The 22,900-nt window shown below is 36.6% G+C and overlaps 1 long non-coding RNA gene across 1 annotated transcript in view; it reads right to left on the reverse strand.

Moving 5' to 3' along the window:
• The window catches only part of LOC145994350 (uncharacterized), a 134,849-nt gene that overhangs the window by 17,177 nt on the left and 94,772 nt on the right, over nt 1-22,900 (reverse strand). The window contains exon 3 of the long non-coding RNA XR_014442338.1: nt 6,812-6,870. This is a non-coding gene — a long non-coding RNA (uncharacterized LOC145994350). The remainder of the gene's footprint in view (nt 1-6,811; nt 6,871-22,900) is intronic.

Consider the following 22,900-nt stretch of genomic DNA (forward strand, 5'->3'; position numbering starts at 1 on the left):
TTCGAAACCGGAACCCCTGGCGTCGTAGCGAGCTGTGCTAACCACTCTGCCACGTAACATTTTTTATTTACTCATTTTTAGCTACTTACTCTTAAACTAACTAACTAACTAACTCTCAAGCCTTCTTAAACCCGAAGGTTCATGGCTGCAGCAATACAGGCCTTCCATCTGTCCCTATCTTGAGCAAGATCTATATACTTTTTTCCATCCCTACCGATTTCCTTTAAGTCCATCTCAACGTTGTCCCTCCATCTTCGTCTTGGCCTTCCTATAGGTCTCTTACCATCAGGTTTCCCAACAAGAATCCTATAAACTCCTCTTTCCTCTCCCATTTCTGCCATATGGCCTGCCCACCTAAGTCTTCTTGATTTAATCATTCTAATAACATCTGGACATGAATACAAATTATGTAGTTCTAACTTATGTAACCTTCTCCACTTACTTGTCTCCTCATCCCTTTTAGGGTCAAATATTTTCCTAAGAATCTTATTTTCAAATACTCTCAATTTATGTTCCTCTTTCAATGTAAGGGATTAAATTTCACACCCATATAATACGAGCACTACAGGCAAAATTACTGTTTTGTATATTTTAACTTTTAGTTTCTTAGTTATTAAACTAGAAGACAAAAGTTTATGAATAGAAATGTAACATGCATTTCCTGAATTATGCCTACTTTTTATTTCGTCTTTAATATAATTTTCATTTGTTAATATTACTCCTAAGTATTTGAATTTGGAAACTGAATCAAACGAGTTGTTATCAATAATTAGATTTTGATTATTACCTAACCCTTCGTTTCGGCCTGTAAGCATATATTTAGTTTTCTCTTTGTTAACTTCAAAACCTATGTCTTTAGCAGTTTTGAAAAATATTTTAGCATTATTCTTAAATGTATTTATATCATCCCCTAATAAGTCTACATCATCTGCATATGCTTACAACCGAGTCACAGCATTTAATTTTAGTTCTCCGTTAGTTTCTTTTACCTTCCTAACAGCATATTCTAAGGCAAAATTAAAGAGCAATGAATATAATCCATCTCCTTGTTTTAACCCATCATGAATTGTAAATTTGTCAGACACATTAATACCCACACGAATTTTACTTTCTGTTTTACTGGTGCATACTTTTATCATATTAACAAGCTTCTTAGGTATTCCAAACTCGATTAATATATTACATAACTTATCTCTTTTGACCGAATCATATGCTTTTTTGAAATCAATGAATAGCTGATGGACATTTTGATTATATTCCCACTTTTTTTCAAGTTACTTCCTTTTACCTACGCTAAAAAAAGAAATTAAAAAAAGAATATTAGTCTTTTTTTCAACATGTCCATTGAGAATGTAAATGATCTGTCCATTTTTCATTTTGTCAGGAAACCTTTAAGGTTTGACATTATAGTTATTGCACTTTTGCCGCCATTGCACTAAAAGTTTACATCATTGCCAAGGCTGATATATCTATCTACCAAATAGAACACTGGAATTGAATGAGATTAGGTAGTTGTTCTGTAATGGAGATAACACAATTCCATTATAACTTTGTCATCCGGTAAAATAATCGATTACTTTGATTTCACTTTTATTCAAAATGTATTTATCTGTTAAAAGCAAAAGTAAAAACCGAAGTCCATCATGCCAGCAACACTACTGCTTCTAAGCAGCTCCCACAAGTGACTGAGGTTAGAATGAAAGTTTGTCTTGTTTTAAGTTCGCTTGTATACACAGATAGGCTAATTGGGAGTGGACCTACAATTTAAAGTGGGAAATGAACCACTGTGCCTCCACCAGGAATCGAACCCGGCTAGAATGCAAGTGGATTCTCACACTCAAATGGCAATTGTAGTTAGTTGAGGGAAATTGTAGGCTGCAATTGTTTCATCTCTTATCGTCTGATGTCTACATAGAAGCAATTTTGGTATATTGAGTATGTTTTTCGTTCATCTACGCAATATGACAGCAGATACGAGAATGCAAACTCAAGACAGGCACACAAATTTGGAAGTAGCAAATACTGTATAGATGAATGAACAGGGCAAAATTTAAGTAAACACACAAGTATTGCTTTCGAATATCTTAGCATGCTGTGGAGCAAATTGTGGTTTTGCATAGAAGGGAAGACACGCGAATACCACTACTCACTCGTGCATGCAGTGATCGAAGTGGTAGTTTGTAGCTAGGGTGGAACGAGCCGTGGAAATCGGTCGGGAAGTTGTTTGGTATTGTTTCACATAATTTGTAGGTAGTCACACGTAGTCTGAGAAACAGAAAAGTCACACATACAAGAACCTTGCTTGCAGGCCACGGACAATAATCTTTATCGGTAAAAAAGTATGAAGAAAGCATAGAGGATAAGCTCCAATCACACTTAATCTAGGCTCACAACAAAGATAGCGGCTGAGTGACCATGCGTAATGAAAGGCAAAGAAAACAGTTCATCACTAGAAGAAACAATGAGTTTCATGTTTAAGATCATTTTATCATATGTATAATTAATGCAGTTGCTTATAAAAATAAAAAATGCTTCAAAGTAATTTAAAATATGAGGCGTTGCGATACGAAGGGCGAACTCAACAAAGTGCATTGTGAGGGAAATGCGTTTCAAGTTGCCAGACACAGTGCAAACTCCATAAAAAAAACTTTGAAAGTCACGCATGAAACATTCCGATCTACTGTTACCAAGTTTTTGTGGAGCTCGAACTGTGCCTGACAACGTGAAACGCATTTCCCTCACAATGTACGTTTGTTGAGTTCGTCCTTCGTATCCGCAATGCCTCACATAGTCTCTAGGAAAAATCATTCAAACTAAAAACCACGATTTTCATACTAAATAGAAGGCATTTTCACCACATACTTGAAATTTGTTTGAGAAAATCTAAAATAAGAGGAATTCCTATCCCTGTTCTCGTGTTGATATTTCCTGGCAAATAAGAAGCTGTCGCGGTCTATTGCCGCGCTATACATTGAAGAAACAACGCTTTATACTCCGAAGTCGATACCAAAGGTTCATGGACGTCTGCATGATTTTTTCCAGGGAGGGGCGAGCAAGGTAGTTTTTTTCCAGGGGGAGGGGGCAAACAATGTGCATGTTCCCCCAGAACAGTGTTGTCTCCTCAAAAACCATTGCTTTAATTTGAAGTTATCATGTTCATGCAATAATTAACATATATTATTGTAGCTAAAATGCAATTGCGCGATATATATAATTTTTGGTTGACTTTCATTTTCCAGGTGGGTCGTGCCCTTGCCTCTCTTTCGGACATTCATGCAAAGGTTCTATTTGTATTTCGCGTCTACCACTTTCGGTTAATCGCGATGATAAAGGATGTGATAGGTGATGGAAGTGGTTTAAAGACAAATGACCCATCCATATTTTCTAATCCGACATTAGACTTCGCAGTGTATCACGCTAACAGATTTGCCACTGGATCGGATTCTTCGTGTTTATCTGCTCATCAAATGATTAATCAGTTATACAAACTTTATAGGTAGGAAAGCTATATAAAATAACGAAACAGAAAAATAAATCCACTTGACGTCTTGTAGTACTATCATCAACCTACAATTTCATGCTCTCAAATCCACACAGAAAACTTCTTGTGGCATTAGTTTTACGGAATGGCCTTGGGGAATAAAGATCGCCCATTTCCTGGTTCAGCTCGAAACAATTCAGATGCCTTATCGAAGCTGCTCCTGAGCACGCAGGGTTTCTAACCTACTTCGCCGTAATTCAGTTGTTGTATCTTTCTTCATATGCTGTATTGTTCAGCCAACCTCAGATTAAATAGGAGGAAAAAGATTTTTCCGACGGAAAATAAGTTGGCAATGCTGCGAACACCGAGGCATTCTTGATAAGACGCTTGAGGAGGGTCGAGAAAACTTTCCTGAAAAAGCGCAACCCCAGTATCGCAGGTCATGCTACACGTGGATTGGCAACTTTCGGGAGCATGCTGTCTGTCTACACAATTCTACCCAAATACCTGTTTGAAAATGAATCTTCTGCTCGCATTTTACTTTTCAAATGTAGTTCTGACATTGTTGTCATTTTGCAATTATTTTTATTTGTTCTTATTTTGCTTTGCTTTTATGTCACTTTTATAATTAATCGAAACTATGAAGATGGATGATAAATAGATTAAATTGATGAAGAGGCACCTAAAAAAGATATTTACAGACCAGGACTCGAACCCGGAACCTAAAGCGGATAGGTTGGGGGGGGGGTGTAAAGAACGTCAATAACTCCCGGCCACGAACTGGCTTATAATTTTTGTAATTTCTCAGGAGTATTTTTTGTTCTGTTCATGCATAATTCCTGCTTTCGGAAACTTAATTTATAAGTGACACACTTCGTTCGGTGGGGACAAGCCACCTATTGTTTGAGAGGAGGGACACATCTCGTTCATATACTATATACAATCATGGACTATACTTGAAATGGGCTCCCCGATGGGGCAGTGGTTGCGTAGCCGCCTAGTAATCAAGGTGTCCCGGGTTGGATACCCGGTGGAGGCACAAGAGGTTCGGATTCCACTTCAAACTGTAGGTCCAGTCCCGATTAGCCTTACTGTGCATAAAGTGGACTCAAAACACCAAATAAATCAATCATGTACTTGAAATGTAACGTGCTAAACACTACTTTCGGAGATCAGATGGACATGGCAATTTTGATATACAAGTTGCATTTTCTCTACTTACATTACTTATGTCGAAATTTTATCCTAATAGATAATCTCGCAACGCAACAACGCAAAATGTTTAAATTGACTCGAATTCACAATGACTCATATACAGTGTGTTTATAAATGATTTAATAATAAATCTATTTATTACCTTACACGGACAAAACTTACACCGTAAGCAGCAGCAACTTTCCAAGTTGATGTAACTTTATTTAAATGTGTATAAAGATAGAAATCGAGAGGGGGCAATTGCCCCTCTGTGCCCCCTTGCAGGTGCTCTTGGCCGTCTGGAAGAAATAGTGCACGAAAGACGTGAAAACTAAATCCATCTTGAGTATCCTTTTGTCTTGCTACGCATAGATTCTGCAACCTTTATTTCTATAGTCCAATGTTTGCCTTCTTTACCTCCTAGAATTGATTTCTGTACAAGTTTGGGGGCTAATCTCCCCTGCCCCCTGTGGTTGTGCCACTGCACCTTCTTCCGCCGTTGTTGCTTTGTAAACTTTCATCGGCTTCAAAATACTTCATTTTCTTCAAGAGCATAATATCGTTCAATGCTTCCTCTACCTTAATTTCTGGATTAAAGTATAATAATATAGGGACATGGAAATCTGGAAGGGGGCGAGGATGGCCACCTCTCCCCTTAAGAAAAAGAATGTCAGCTAAAAGTATATATTTCACACGTATAATTTGATTTGTCATAGTAATTTACATTAATTATTATAATGGGGATGCAGGAATGCGATAATTTCGAATTCAAGTGGTGTTTCTTGAGGGGGCAACACTATTATCGGGTTAATATGCATATGCATATGGCATATTTCCCTGTGTCTAAAATATTGACAGATGTCCATGATTAGGGGGGGCATTTGCCCCCCCCCCCCTTGCGCACGGCTATTGCTACTCATTTCTACACTAGTTGGAAGCTTTATTCAATTTCGAGCCAAAAATGTAATTTAATATCAAATCAGGGTTGTTAAACGTCCACGAACCCATAAATTCTAAAGGGTTCTTCTATTGGGTTTCGCAACAAGACCGGAACATTTTTTATCGCACAGTTTAAATTCGGTCCAAGTTGCGTATTCTTTCATTTCAATATGGAACTTAGACCGTCTTTAAATTGATCCGGAAAGAAGGCTCTTTACAGTCCAGATCCATGTATGCTTGCTAATATTCCCTGCTGAACCGGAATTGAATTGATTTAAAATTCCTGACCCTTTAACAACCCTGGTTGAAATTCATTTTTTTACAAACAACCATATTTTTAACGGCTATTTCACATTAATCCCATACGATATACTGAGTTATTTTTCGCAATGTTCCAATGAAAGTTAAGAGATTTTGGCTATTCCTTTTTCTTCCTTGATGTTAAGTAGATCATATTCGTCACGCGCCTATAACGTTACTAGCTAACATTTGTGAATTGTTCTTTCCTTGTAACGTTAACATCTACCATACTGAATTTATTTACGTTCCTTATGCAGATGGTATGTACCCAACTGCATTTTGTTCCGTTCCGCTACAGTGGTTTACATGTTGCTACATTCCTATGTAACGTTAATTAACATTTTGCCTTTCACTTCATTCCGTTACGGAGGATTGCATTCATTACGTTCCTATGTACCGTTATTTACTACCATGTTGCATTTCGTTACGTTTTTGTAACGCTAGTATATACCATATTGCATTTCGTTACTACGTTCCTTGTAATGGTAGTATATACCTTATTGCATATTACGTTATGTTCCAATGTGCTCATTTCGTTCCGTTCCTTTATAACGTTAATATCTACCATAATACATTTTGTTACGTTCCTTGTAACGTCAATCTATAACATATTGCATTTCGTTACGTTACATGGGTACCAGCAGCTGAACCATACTCTTCCTCCTACAAAATGGAACGTACCGTGTAACGCAAATTGGGTACGTTACGACTCCCTGATTGAAATGCCCCTTAATTCACCTAAACGTACATTAGTGTGCGCACGACTATGGGTTTATTTTTAACATTTTGAACTCAGTTATTCTAATATATATACTTTAGGTATATAATGATACCAAAATTGTACATAAGCTTTGTCATTCTTATTATATTGAAGATAAGCATACCAATGGTTCTTACTTTGCACTCCAATTGCGGCCAAATTACACAATTTCAGCTTCACGGGGAGAGATCCATAACTAAAAAAATAAAAAAATGATTTTATTTGAATTTCCATTCATAAATTCAAAGACACAAATAATAAGAAATTTCAACATTGCTGCGTGATACCTACTGTCAGCTATACTGTAACTTGATAACCAAATTACATCCTTAATACATAATACTTGAAAATAGAAATATGTCACATTTGAAATGCAAAATCTGTTGAAATATATGTTGGAATTGACGTCACATTGTATTTCTACATTTTTTCGCCTAATGGAGAACACAGTCTGGCATAAGATCACAAGCAGCTTACTGAAACATAATTTGTATAATTTGAAATAACTTGTTCCTTGGTGGTTCATTGACATAAATAAAACTATTATTCATGATAATCTAGTATTTTATATATATCTATTAATGGAATGGGCGAAGTGGTTAAGGAACAGTTTTATGTAGTTCACAGATATTTCTTATTATCAAGGAATAGCAATTTCTTATTTAATTGTTATATCAAGCACTCGTCTGATGAATTCTGTCGATTGTTAACCACTGAACAGTGTTAGTAAAGTATTTTGAAATTTAAAACTTTATTCAACCCGTTTCTTGTTAAAATTATTGAAGCTTTCCTGGCGGCAAATATTGAAGAGGTTTTCTAAGGTAATCAACTAGGCGATTTCCGGAAAGGCTTCCGAGCTTTCGAGAGCTAACGTCACTCTCATCTTCAGGGAATGAAGTTATGTAGTTTGTGTTATTTACCGTTGTTTTCTGCATCTTTTGGCCAATCGCAACTATTCGGATGAGTGATCATCTAATGAAATTTATGACAGGCGCTCAAAAATAACAAGCCATGCCCAATTGTAAGACAAGATCGAAGGAGATTCGATTGTAAGATCATAAGTTCACAACTTAGCACACTAGGTAACTAACTAATTCGGCAAGATACTAATTTACACCGAATGTTCTGTTTAGCATTTACCAAAAGTTTCTGGAAAACAATATTTTATATTAGGCAAACCTTCCAATAGACGTTTGTGGTTGCTTGTAGAGTTAGTTGTGTTAAATTTCAAGGTAAAACGAGTTGGGATGGGAAAATAGGACATGAGATGAGGAGACCAGAAGATAGAAGTGTAGAGTTGAGTGAAAGATACGAAACAAAAAGAGAAAATAGAAAAGGAGAAAAGTGCAATGGTGTCGAGAGTCGAACAAGAGGGTGGACAGAATAGTGGATAAAATAAGGTGGGGAATATCAGGTTTCAAACAAGAGGCCAAGATACGATTAGAGAGAACAAGAGGCGAATTGAGATAACAACAGTCGAAAAGAGAAGCTGAGTAGAAGAAGCGAGTTCAGGCGAGAGTTGAACATACGAGAAGAGATACAGTAAATGTGAGAAGACCTAGACAAAGAAAGGATAAGTGGCTCCAGAAAATATAGTCTGAATGTCAGGAACTGATAAATTGATCGAATTAACATGAAAAAATAAATGATTATTTAATTGTGATCAAATGTTTTCGTGGAGCGAAAAGTATTTTGGTTTAGTTCAGATGAAGTTATGATCTTCAGTTTGAGATTTTTTAGATTGTACCTGCTATTGCATTACTAAAAGCATTGCCTTGAACCTAACAACATGAGGTTGACTTTCCTCAACGGTAACCACTACCCTAAAAGCTTTCAATTCTTTCACTAATTCTTACAAGAGATAGAAGGAGATGACCAGTGTGAAGTACAAATGCAGCTGACATCCTGTGTGCATTGTGTAAAGAACACACACATGTAACAAGGAAGAGGAAGGTAGTATGAATCGACTTAAACATTTACATATGTTCGAAATTATCAATTCTCTATTTGTGCAGGTAGATTTGCATTTACCTTGAACGAACTTAATCCAGTATGAGAGAAACACGCCATTGAAACAATACTTTGCCAGGAGAGGCGCTGAGAGGGTAAAGTCACTTATCGTAACCGTTTCCTTAAGATAATTCATTACCAGGGATCTCAAGGACCTGAAAATCCTGGGGTACCTGGAAATGTCAAGGAAATTAGGATAGGAGAGAGAAGGTAATTAAAAACACTGGGAATGTATAATTAAACCGTTAAAATCCTGTATGTGAGTAGAATCTAATGCTTTTCTCGCATTCCATGATTGGTAACCGAAAACACATTTCTTTGGTTTCTTCCGAACCATCTTGCTTTACAAGTTATTTCAATTTATTTTCCATCTTGTTTTTAAAAAGGTGAATAAACTTGATTCACTTCATTAATTTCATTATCCTAAAAAGTTCAAGTGTAACTTATTTATTAGCAAGTTTAATCATTAAACAGTTGTCTGTAAAGTTAGTAAAAAATACTTGCAAAGGTCAGCAATATTGGATTTGCAAAATATAGCATTTATCAGCGCACACATAACGTTGCTTATCTCAGGCTATTTGATTTATTTGTTGTAAATTGTTGTAAATTTTGTGAGGGTATATTCAATCCATAGAATTCCTGTAGTCTGTCTGCTTTATGCTACAAATGTTTCGTCCTCACAGAAATAAATGCTGGACCCCACTGCGAATATTTGTCACTTGAACGCATAGATCTAGGTTAAATAATATCGTTATTCAGGGATTCGTACCATTAAAGATGCAAATCATTATAGAGTGCATTGATGTTGTCAATAGAGATGTAGGCCTCCCCGATGGCGCAGTGATAGCGTCGTCTTCTTGTAATCAAGGGGTTCCGGGTTCCATACACGGTGGAGGGAATCATGGTTCGGATCCCACTTTAAACTGTGGGTCCAGTCCAGATTAGCCTTACTGTGCATAAAGTGGACTTACAACTCAAACTCAATCAATCAATCAATCTATAGAGATGTAGAATTCAAAAAAATATTGTGAAACATCGATAAGTCTTACAAAAATATCTATCTAATAATTTCTCTATACCTCTCCAAACCCTTGCTTAATGCTATATGGAACCTAAGCATATTGGTTGGAAATAGGATTATTCATTATTCTTATTATAAAGTAAATTATTAGTGCTTTCAACATTTGAAAAGGATGCATTAATTAAGTGGCTGCCATACGTCGTGTATTTCAATCGATAATGTATATATTTACAACATTACAGCACTGGTTGTACACTCCAGAGAACATTTCTAGATCCGTCTACGCATCTGCCTCCTCAAATCTCTAAAGAAGTCCTAGGTACCAGCCTGCCTCTGGAAGTTTATTTATTGCTTGTATATAATTTGAGGAACATACTTGAGGAATATAGAAGAATGTGCCCATTTTCATTCCTATTAAGTACGGTTTTCCAATAAGAACGATATGAGTTTACAATGAATTAAATTAAAAACTATTTCAGATACAACCAAACTATTTATATTATATTGAAGCATAGTTTATTACATTATGTTTTGAATAACACATCATTTAAGTTCCACCTCTACTTCGTGCACACGAGTGAGTTCAATGAACCCAATTTTCAATGACTTTGTGCAATACCTCGGGCCTAATGTCACGAATGCAGCGTTCGATGTTCAATCTTAATGCATCAAGGGTTCGTGGTCCGTTTGCATAGACTATAGATTTCAAAGAACCCCACAAAAATCAATATAAAGGAGTTAAATCACAATTTCTTTGAGGCCAACTAACAGTTGCAGTTCTTGAAATTATCCTTTCACCAAACTGTTTTTGCAATACGTCGATAATGGCATTAACAATGTGACATGTGGCACCGTCTTGTTGGAACGATATGTCCTCCAAATCAATTTCATCTAAATGTGGCCACACAAAATCTGTTAACATCAATCCATACCGCTCACCAGTCACTGTAACTGGATTTCCTACCTCGTTTTCTCGTCTTGGAAACAAGAAAAGGTTCGATGATGCTACCATGCCATAAACCACATCTTATCCAAGTAAGATGGCGGATGGGTGCTAGTGTTAACGTTTGTGCTCCCGAAATAACGTAAACAACTACAGTAAACTAACATTCTAATGGTCAAACTATTATTGTAAAGTGAGATTAATATCTGAGAAGTGCATTTGCAGATAACACGCCTTCGGTTCATTACTTTGTGCCTTGTATTGTACGATTTACTAATTCACCGTTCAGTATGGCACCGAAAAAATCTGGAAAGAACCAGAGATCATCGAATAGCGTAAGCAGTGTTTCCACCTGGAAAAAAAGTAGAATTTGTGAAACGTGTTTGTGAGGAAGTGAAGATTGCTGTGCACACACCCGAAATGATGAAAATGATGGTGGATTCGATAGTCGAGGCAGTGACAAAATCAGTGCTTCAAAGTCTGGAGGAAACACTAGACTTTAACGTTGGAGAAATGCACAGCATGAGGGATGAACTGAAGAAGAAGGATGAGGAACTCCGAGAGCTCAGGGACAATTTGGACGACTTAGAGCAGTACCAGAGGAGTAACTCCATCCGGATGTTCGGTATTCCCGAAACCTCCAACGAGAATACCAACAACAAAGCAACCACCTTCTTTAAAAAGCAACTGGGCATCAAAATCCAGCTTGGTGATATTTGCAGAAGCCACAGGGTAGGAGGACAGAAAAACGGTGGTAAGCCAAGAGCCATTCTTGTTAAATTTACTAATTACCCTGAGAGAGCAAGTGTGTTTCGAAATAATCGGAAACTGAAGGGTTCTAATATCACCATCACAGAAGATCTCTGCCGCGCACGTCTCGAGCTTCTGAAACTGGCGACGATCAAATACAAATACAAGAACTGTTTGGACCCAAGATGGGAATATCGTGATAAACATTGGGAACGGGAAGCATTTCATCACTTGCAGAAAGCAATTAGATGAACTTTGAACGCTTACCGGGAAGGTATGAGTGATCTGTAAACTTTATAATTTTTTAAAATCTCTTTTACCTTTCAAAACATGAAATTTAAACTTGACATTACTCTTATAATTTTCATTTATAGGGAACACATTTAGTCTAAGTTGTACCTTTTAAATGCTTAAGATCCTCTTTTCTTTGATATATACGTGTTTTGTTTCTTTTAATATTGTTTACTACTTTCAATATTTTAATCTCAACTGTATAATTTTACAGTTTAGTTTCGTAAGTGTGAGATACGTTCTTGTACATAAGCAAAGTTTAATTGTTAGTAAATAAAAAAAAACTAACTAACTAACTCTCTAGCCTTCTTAAACCCGAAGGTTCATGGCTGCAGCAACACAGGCCTTCCATCTGTCCCTATCTTGAACAAGATCTATATACTCTTTTCAATCCCTACCGATTTCCCTTAGGTCCATCTCAACGTTGTCCCTCCATATTCGTCTTGGCCTTCCTACAGGTCTCTTGCCATCAGGTTTCCCAACAAGAATCCTATAAACTCCTCTTTCCTCTCCCATTCGTGCCATATGGCCTGCCCACCTAAGTCTTCTTGATTTAATTATTCTAATAATATCTGGACATGAATACAAATTATGTAGTTCTAAATTATGTAACCTTCTCCATTCACCTGTCTCCTCATCCCTTTTAGGTCCAAAGATTTTCCTAAGAATCTTATTTTCAAATAGTCTCAATTTATGTTCCTCTTTCAATGTAAGGGACCAAGTTTCACATCCATATAATACTACAGGCAAAATTACGGTTTTGTTTATTTTAACTTTTAGTTTCTTAGATATTAAACGAGAAGACAAAAGTTTATGAAGAGAGAAGTAACATGCATTTCCTGAATTAAGCCTGAATTAACATAAATTTCTAATGATCAAAAGTACCGTAAAAAGCAGATTTTTTTTGTTTATATTTGTAACCTTTATGCACCTGCTGATAAATGTAGTGAGTTTGCTACCTCTCTCTGCTCTGCAACCTTCCAGAAGTTACTTCTACCGTTTTGCCTCTAACAGAACCTACCACCCTCCTTGAAATGAACTCTACCGCTCTAGTGCATGTCCTCCGTCACCCTCTCGCCGATGACAAAAGAACCGGCTGCTCCCTGGGTCTCGAAATAGCAAATGTAAATGTCAGGTCATTATTCCCCAAACTTCAGGAAATATGCATAGAATTTACAGAGAAACAGATTGACATTCTTGTGATAACAGAAACGTGTAACGAATAATGAAATGTGTATGTATGTATGTATGTATGTATGTATGTATGTATGTATATATATATATATATATATATATATATATATATGTGTGTGTGTGTGTGTGTGTGTGTGTGTGTGTGTGTGTGTGTGTGTGTGTATGCATGTATGTATGTATATTTATGCATGTATAGTACATATATATGTATTGATGTGTGTTTGTGTATGTGTGTTTGTGTCACGTACCCTTGTCTGGCTCTTTTAGTCCTCACGTTTCCCTATCGGACTGGTTTTGAAAGGCTGATGGTAACACCTTGTACGTTGCCAAAAATTATACAGGTCGGACTTTATCTGTTCTCTCCTCGAACAAATTCAATCTATTATCAATCTGATTTAACTGTAATTTTGCATTGATATCTCCGCCTCTGGAATTTATATTGGTCTGTTCCCGTCACCAGCTCAGTATCAATGTATCTTCTTGAACGCACTTCCTTAACTTGTAGCTTAAATAAAGTATCGAAGCTGTAGGTATTTTCCTGTGAATAAATCGCCGACCCCCATGGCAGAGTGGTTAGCTAATCGCTCTATGACGCCAGGGGTCCCGGTTTCGAATCACGACATGTGAATGTCCATTCGTATATTTCAACATGTAAGAACTCCTTCCCGTCTTCGCAATTTAGCAAAAAGTGGCACAAAAAACGAAGTAAAATAAAGTAAAATAAAGCAAATAAATAAAAAATCAAAACTTGTGAATAAATCAGAGCTTTTTTTTAACGGTGCCAATTAGGTTCACGGGTGAAAACCCTGGCTCGCCTAAATTACTGACCACGCCGCTGATGACCAAACGAAAGGTCTTGGTTGGGTTTCGGCAAAAACCTCCCCACCTTTCAACTTTTAATCTTGAAGTAGCGATGCCTTCAACCAACGGGTAAAAACCCTGTCGGCGGGACAAATGGCTGGAGAACGCAAGAGTAAAAACCCTGCATGTTTCGTCTATTGTTCGATTTCCGTCTCTTTTACAGAGTGATTTGTAATTCGACCAATTCCTGGAATGGGGTAGTACATTTGCAACAAATTTGACCCTATACACCAGGGATCGGAAATCAATAGGTTTCGAGTTATTGCTTTTTGTAGATTTTCGTGCCATATTCCGACTTATGACGAAAAACTAGTAATTGTGAAAAAACTACTCCACACTGGTTACTTAATTGGCACGATACCAACAGCTGACGAATCCGTGACTACTGGGAAAAAAAATCATGTTCATAATTCGCATACCCACAAAAATAAACAGTCATTAGATAACACGTCATGATCAAATTTCGAACTATCGTTTATATCGAAGAGGAGGACTCAAAAAAAATGGTAACACACATAGCTTAAAAATTACGGGAAACAAATTCTCGTTTCATAAACTCTCCAAAACGATATAAATGTTTTGAACTGTCACACGGATTGGGGGGAGAAAATCTGAATAAAAGCGGAAAAGGCACGTTGTACACCTCATTGTAAAGTGGAAAAAAATTGCCGGTTTTGGGAAATAAATGAACGAATTTGAGTGAAGTAATAATGTTATTTACCATTCTCATGATACCAGGGTGTCATAATTAACTGTTACAAAAACTACAAATCCTGTTAAAATTCCCTCCCCCGGTTACGTATGCAAGCGTTCAGGATACGGCGTACTTCACACAGACAATTTATCTCTTATGTATTCGGCGGCTGATACAATTCTCTCTCTCGACTTTTCTTGGGACTCCACTGGTGTACTGTAGACTAACTCTTTCATGTGACCCCAATATGTAGAAGTCGTATGGAGTCAAATCTGGACTCCTCGTCGGCCAATGGGTCGGGCCGTCTCGACTAATCCATTGCTTTGGATAATTGTCGTCCAGCCGGTCTCCTGGAGGTTAGCACATCGCACTGCGGCGCCATGGGACACAGGTTCGAATCTCGGCCTTGGCATAGATGTTTGTGAGTGTCCATTAATGAATTTCATCATATCATCACTCATCCGCATATTCGCAAATTAGCCAAAATTGGCACAAAAGGCGAAGTAAAATATAGCAAATCAATCAATAATTGTCTTCCAGCCACTGTCGCACAACCCGGAGATAGTGGGCTGGGCAGCCATCATGTTGGTAAATCATACCCCCTCTTGTGGCGAGCTGTACATCCTCCAGCAGCGTCGTCCATTCTTCCCTTAGGAAGTGTTCGTAGGTAATGCCCCTTAGGTTTTGTGGCAGAAAGAATGCCCCGATCACATGATGGTGGATGATTGCCATCCACACATTTAGTGAGAATTTTCTCTGGTGAGCAGTTTCTTTCGATTTTCTGGGGTTATGACCCTTAGGGGCCCAAAAATGCGCATTATGAAAATTCGTAAATACCATCGCGGTCGAATTTGGATTCGTCCGTCCACAGAATTCTCGTCCGATCATGTGAATCTTCAGTGTACGTAGTTAGTAAAATTTGACAAACATTCTTCCTTCTGACATGATCTCCCTCCTTAATTGCATGCACTGGCGTGTAATGGTATGAATATAGTCGTGTTGTATGTACAGTGAACCACACTTTCCACTGAGTCAAGCCAATTCGCCCCGCCACAGCTCATGTTGAAGCATCTGCTCGAAAATACTGCACGATTTCCTCCTCTTCGACAGGATCATAAACTCGGGGTCTGCCAGCATCGCCTTGGCGTTGTTGAACCGATCCCGTTTCTCGAATGCGCCGATATGTCGTACCAAACACGCTCACGTCAGGCAAATGGCGGTTTGGGAAACGCCTGTGGTAGTCTCTTCGTGCGCCGTCACCATCACAAAATCCGTAACAATACACTATATTCGCGTATTCTGCATTTTCGAAAGCAGCCATTTGACACGGAAGCTGTTGTGAGCGTTTAGTTAATAACGCGACGTCCAAACTTCCAATGGTTGAAGGTTACGGAACTGAGTGAGAGAGTGAACCTGGGTTGTGTCCCCGAATATTTCGCTGATTCCCGAATACTAAAATAAATGAAAAGAAACGAAAATCTGCTACTTGCTCTGTGCTTATTATTCAAATTCTTTTCCCAACCTGTGTGACAGTTGACAACATTTGTTCTCTTTGGAGAGCTTATGAAACGAGGAAGTTTTTCTGTAATTTTTAAGCTACTCGTGTTAATAATAACCCACAGCGCTACAGCCCGTGAGGGCCTTGGCTTACCTACCGACTGCTAGTCTCCCCCCCACACTGTTCCTCCGTCACCTAATGTAGCGTGGAGATCTTCAACCAGTATTGGAATAGTCGGGGGGTCAGCCCGACGTATCCCCAGCCGTTGTAGGTCTTCTGGACCGGGTTACCGCTCACTCATTCGGAGCTCCCCAATTTCCTTACGATGGTGGGTTGCCACCGGCCCTATACGTAGGCCGAATAAATTCCGACCAGCTACTCGTGTTACCACTTTTTTAGTCATCCTCTTCGATTTAAATGATAGTTTCCAAATTTTTTCATGACATGTGGTTTAATGACTGCTTCTTTTTGTGGGTAAGGGAAATTTGGGCAAGATTTTTTTCCCCAGTAGTCACTCATTTGTCAGCTGTTGGCAACGTGTCAATTAAATACACAGTGTGGAGTAGATTTTCACCATTAGTAATTCTTGTCTCAAGTCGGAATATGTTAGGAAAATCTACAAAGTGCAATAACTCGAAACCCATTGATTTCCGATCACCGGTGCATAGGTCAAATCTGTTGCAAATGTTCTTTAGTATTACCTCTTTCCATGAATACGTCGAATTACAAATCACCCTTTATAACCAAAGTTTTTTTGATTCGTTGCTATACCATTTTTCTGTCTGATTGTTGCTAAGGTAGTAAAAAGGTATATTTGCTCTTCCAGCTTCCATATTGTATAAGTAATTATCCAAATTATTTTTCTATTTCTCAGAAATCTTCTGCGATTAGTATCTTTCTTAATTTCAAAAAAATTAATTACGTGTAAAATATATATAATCTTCGTTCTTCTATCTTTATCGAAAATGTCATGATAGGAAAGTGATTGTCGCGTAGGTGAATCCTGAATATCGAAGATAGGAAAATGACGTTCATATAGGAGAGTCCTGACTACGGCTGACAGGTAAGAAGCGCTCGTAGAGATGTACCTGTGAGGTGTGTGTATGTGTCTATGTGTGTGTGTGTTTGTACGTATTGCAAATGTCACTCTGAATGGTTTTGTTATAATTGCATGTACGTAGGTTCAATATTGCAACAAGTCTTTTGTTGTACACCACTTGAGTTTATATAGGACTATATACGTTATCCGTGTGCAGTCAATCATTCTTCCTATAGAAGCTATTGGAATTTTCACTATGAGGTAACTTTCTTCAATCGATACATATATACAAATTAGTAAATTGGTTTCGTCTACTTATACCTGTCATTAATATAATTTTTCCTCCTCACCTCGAACAAAATTTATGTTTTTAATTTGAATTAAACATATATTAAAAAAAGTTTTGATGTTGGTTAGAACTTTACCCTACACATGCATACTTTTCCCCATTTCTTTCGCGTATTCCACACATTTCTATTTTGCATGTGCAACACACTACCGACTTCAGTAAGAAATGTTTTATTTTTTTATTTACATTTTACTTGGGATTACCGCTAAGCAGTTTTTCCCATATCTATATTATGTACTGTACATAAACTTACATTTTTAAATCATTATTTTTAAAAGACATTCTAAATATTTTTTCTTTTCTACTAAATAGTTAACCTACATTTTCTAAGGAAAGATAACAATATATATCGAACTGTAAGGTTATGTTCACAAATTAAAGATTTCAAACACTGAGGAAAAGGAATTTCACAGTTTATAATAGTTTTATAGAATGTCTCTCATTCTTGTGTGTATCTATTACACTCAAATATGATATGGTGTATACCTTCCTTGTTGTCACATGTACAGTTTGGTTTTGTACAATCCTGATCTTTTGTAAATGACTTTCAGTAGTTGTATGTCCTGACCTAATACGATTTAGTAATACTATCACATTCCGTGAACCTTGAACTTTTGTAAACCAAGGCCTGATTCTATTGAAATTAGATATCCTCTGATAAAAGCTGCATGCATTATGAAATTCACCTTTACACAATTCCTTCCAGTTTTCCTTCAACTTTTTCTTCACCCTCGGTAGAAGGTCTGTGTACCAGGTTTTCAGCTCCAGTACAGGTTGAATTACCCTAGCTTGTTTTGCATACAAATCTGCCATACCATTTCCTAAATTTTAACAATGTGCTTTAACCAAGGATAAATTATCTTTCCCCTGCCCGTTAAATTTTGTAAAGTTTTTACACAGTTTATAATGTATGAGAATAATAAATAGTAATTGGACTGAATTGAATATAATACACTTTTGCAATCCGTTAATATTAATATATTATTTCTTGCAATTTATATGTATAAATTAGTGCTTGGTAAATTGCATAAGCTTCAGCTGTAAAAATGGAAAAATCTTCCGATAAATGTATCATAATTGATTCCTTCTTCTGTACATCATAAACAACACATCCTACATTTTGACTACTTTTTGAACCGTCTGTATATAGCTATAAAGTAATAATCTTTCCATCTTTCCATGTAATCATATTTTGTATAGTGTTCAGGAACATAAATATCTCTATATTCACAAACAGGAAAATCTGGAGTATATATGGGCTTACTCCTTACTTTCAATAATTTCTATGATCCTCATAGTACTCATTATACACCGTGTCCATAAATATACTGTCATACTTTAAACTGGCATTACGTCGCTTTGGATAATCGTATTTAAATGAAATTGGTGACATTTGAAAGAAAACTCAAATATGTTTGTGCATGTCAACAATGGACACCAATATCAGCAATATCAAACATACAAAACTGAAATAAATTTACTCCTGACAACAATGGACCATGCGGGTTCATTGTTGGATATTTAGCAGGCAGGCAGGTTACATGTGAATGTTTTCCTTTAAAATTGTGTTGTTATTACAGAAGATTTATGAACGTAGTTGGTGTGTTTTAGAATATCATTACACGCAGAGTTTGGCGAACGCGTTTGCGTGTTTTATCATTCCACGCAGAGTTTGGTGAAGGTTCAGCGGGGGGATTGAAGTGGTTATGGCGAACCCACAAGAACGTAGTTGGTGTGTTTTAGAATATCATTCCACGCGGAGTTTGGTGAAGGTTCAGGGTGCATATAGGCGAAGGTTTCAAAATCAGGCTCATTCACACACGTCAATTTTGAAGTGGTACAGGGATTTTGTGGATCGTGGCTGCATATGTCATTAAAGGAAAGGCCATTCTCGGAGACAATCTGTCAATGAGTGTTGAATTGTGGAACTAGTGCGGGAGGCATTTGTTCGTAGTCCTAAGAAGTCTGTACGTAGAGCTAGTCAGCAGTTGAACATCCCTAAATCCACCGTATCTAAGATCCTGATTACGCGACTGAAGTTTCACCCCTACAAACTGCAATTAGTGCACAAGTTGAAACCTGATGACCCTGTAAAACGGTTAGATTTCTCTGAACATTTTATGTTACTAATGGAGGATAACGTAAATCTGCCAGGAAAAATAATTTCCAGTGATGAGGCAACATTCCACGTTGGTGGAAAAGTGAACAGACCTAATGTAAGGATTTGGGGGAGTGAGAATCGACATGCAATTTTGGAAGTTGAAAGAGACTCCCCTAAAGTGAATGTCTTTTGTGCCGTATCGAAACGTCAAGTCTATGGCCATTTTTCTTTCGAGAGGCCACTGTGAAAGGTCCAGCTTATCTTGACATGTTCACTGAATGGTTATTTCCACAATTGGAAGAAAATGAAGACAATGAATTTATTTTTCAACAAGATGAAGCACCTCCTCACTGGCATTTACATGTTCGGAAACATCTGAATGAGCGGCTTCCAGGAAGATGGATTGGACGAGCCGGAAATTATGATAATGTCTTCTGCAATTGGCCGCCGAGGTCACCTGACTTGTCGGTCTGTGACTTTTTTTTATGGGGTTACATAAAAGATTGTGTCTATGTACCCCGATTGCCTCAAAACCTGCAAGAACTGCAAATTCGCATCACTTCAGCAATCCAGTCCATCCCTGTGGATATGTTGTAGCGTGTGTGGCATGAATGATAATATCGCCTTGATGTCTGCAGGGCCACTCGTGGGGGCCACATTCAATGTCTATGAGTTGTAAAATAAAATATTTGAGTTTTTCTTTCAAATGTCACCAATTTCATTTAAATACGATTATCCAAAGCGACGTAATACAACTTTAAAGTATGTAAGTATATTTATGTATAATTGCACCCATCCTATATCTTCGCAGCTGTTAATTTTGACTGTATCATATAATTCAACCAAATCGAATAGGATGTCATTAAACTGATGATTAACTTCTGACATTGTTTTTAACAAATATTTTATGGACATTTCTCTTTTCCTATAACATAAGTTCCATTCGCATGCTTCCATGTATACTGCAACATTGGGAGTACTCTTCATCAGTCCTAGACACTTTCCAAGAACTTTCCTCTGCATTACTTCCAAAGGTCGAAATGCACGTTCCGAAACTGTATTAAAGACTATAATCCCTTATTCTATTGTTGGTTTGTTATAGTTTTTGTAAAAATTCATCATGGTACTAGGATGACTTCCCCATTTTGTTGTAGCCATAAAACGAAATACATTGTAAATTACTTCTGCCTTTTTCACTAACATTTTTACATGAGGTTTCCACGTTAATTTAGGATCAAATATAACGTCTAAATATTTTACTGTATTTTCAATGGAAATGTGTAACTTTTTTGTGTGTTGATTCACATTTTTTGGAGCTCCTTTTCTACTAAATATAATCAGTTTTGATTTTTCTGACGATATATTCATAGACCTATTCTCAAGAAATTTCTTTATCCCTATTATTTTCGTTTTCATGTTGGTGACTCCTTTATCAACTTGCTTGACACTCTCACATATACATAAATCATCTGCATATTGTATAAATCCAAATGGCTCAGGACATATTCTTTGAACATCTATTAAATATATATTAAAAAGTAAAGGACTTAAAGGGCTTCTCTGTGGAAGGGGAGTCCCCTTGTTATCCATCTAGGACCCTCAACGTTATTGTGAAAGTAAAAATATAAACAACGATTTTTTAATAGATTCCAAATTATTTTTAGATGCATGTAAGATATTTTCAGATTTTGTAGAATGTTTAATAATTTGTTTATATTTACTTTATCATATGCCCCTTTAATATCTAGGAAAGCAGCAATAAGACTACTTTTAATTTTCATTCCATCATAAATTTTTGATGATAACATTGCCAACGCATCTGTACACCCTATGCCCTTCCTAAATCCAACTTAAAGCCTTGAAAATAAACCAACTAATTCTCTTTCGAATTAATTTTTCAAAGATTTTCCCCAGTAGTGAAGACAAGGCTATCGGTCTATAAGATTCTCCTTTATGTGGGCTTTTTCCAGGTTTCAATATTAGTAAAATCATTTGAGTGTACCACGATTGCGGTACATTTCCTGAATTCATTATATAGTTGTAGATGTTACAAAGATATGTTATACCACATTCCGGAAAAATTTTGAATCATCGAGTATAATATTCCATCTTTACCTGGAGTTGTGTCCTTGGCTCTAGTTATTATGTCTCTCATTTCATCGATCATAATATTGGTGTATAATCCTTGTGAATGTCTATCTTTAGGATTAAAAGAGAAAATTTCATGAGTGGCCTCTGCAGGTTTGTGCTTATTATTACATGTTACCTTCATAATAAATTCATCTTTCCAGGTTTCTTTTAGTGGTATTAATCGAGAGGTATGTGGTTTGCGGATTGATTTAAATTTAGCCCACACGATACTGATACACTCTTTGTTATTTATGTCTTCACAATACTTTGCCCACGATTGTCTTTTTGCACTGATATAACTTTACTTGGCCTGCGCTATAGCTTTCTTATAATTAATCCAAGTTTCCTGATTTGGTATTATAGCTTCAGTTCCCTGTATTTTAAAATTTTGCCAATCTTAATTCCACCTGTGTACTATTTACAACTTCATATGTACTCTTATCAATATTATTTAAATCTGTATTTTTAAATAAGATTGTAATTAATTTATAATATTCATTACAATCAGCTTCGTTAACTTTCCATTTTCTGAGCGGAATAGTGAAAGATCTCACTGAATTAGTATCAGTATAAAATAAACATGGATAATGGTCACTGGTTCTTTGATCACTGTCTGTTTCCCACTGAAATTGACCACATATATCATCTGACATTAACGTTAAATCTATAGCTGTTGGCCGAGTACCTAATCTTCCTATATACGTAGCCGACCCGTAATTAATTAAAGTAAAGTTGTAGAAATCCATATATTCTACTAACACTTTCCCCAACTTATCTTCATCCTGATTTCCCAATATTGTGTGATGGCAATTGAAATCCCCTGCTATAATAAAAGGCTTTTCTATGCGTTGAAACATTTGCGATAATGTATTTGTTGTTAGTTTCTGTGACTCTGCACCTGTATGTATATACATAGATATAATACTAACTTTTTGATTCATATAAGCAATTTTAATTCCTACAATTTCAATGGAATGCAATCATATCATTATGCAATCATAATTGTAACTCCTTTACTATCATCTTTAATCTTTTCATAAATTATGTGATAATGATTTACTTTAAAATAATTTATGTTTCATGGGTTCACAGAAATTTCCGATAAACATAAAAGTTCAGGTCTATATTCATCTATTAATTTCACCAGATTTTCCATTTTTGCTTTCAGTGATCTTACATTCCAGTGTACCCCAACGAATGTTTTCCATTATTTTTTCTTCCACACCCTAAAGTGTCTATCCAAAAATTTCCAAATTCTCAATAATTTTCTGCACTTGGCCATTTATTTGTGAGCATTCTGTTAGTATTTCTTTTATGCTTAATAAGTCAGAATTTTTAGTTAATA

This window comes from Lepisma saccharinum, chromosome 10 (genome assembly GCF_977018435.1).
Source record: "Lepisma saccharinum chromosome 10, izLepSacc3.1, whole genome shotgun sequence".
Lineage (NCBI taxonomy): Eukaryota > Metazoa > Arthropoda > Insecta > Zygentoma > Lepismatidae > Lepisma > Lepisma saccharinum.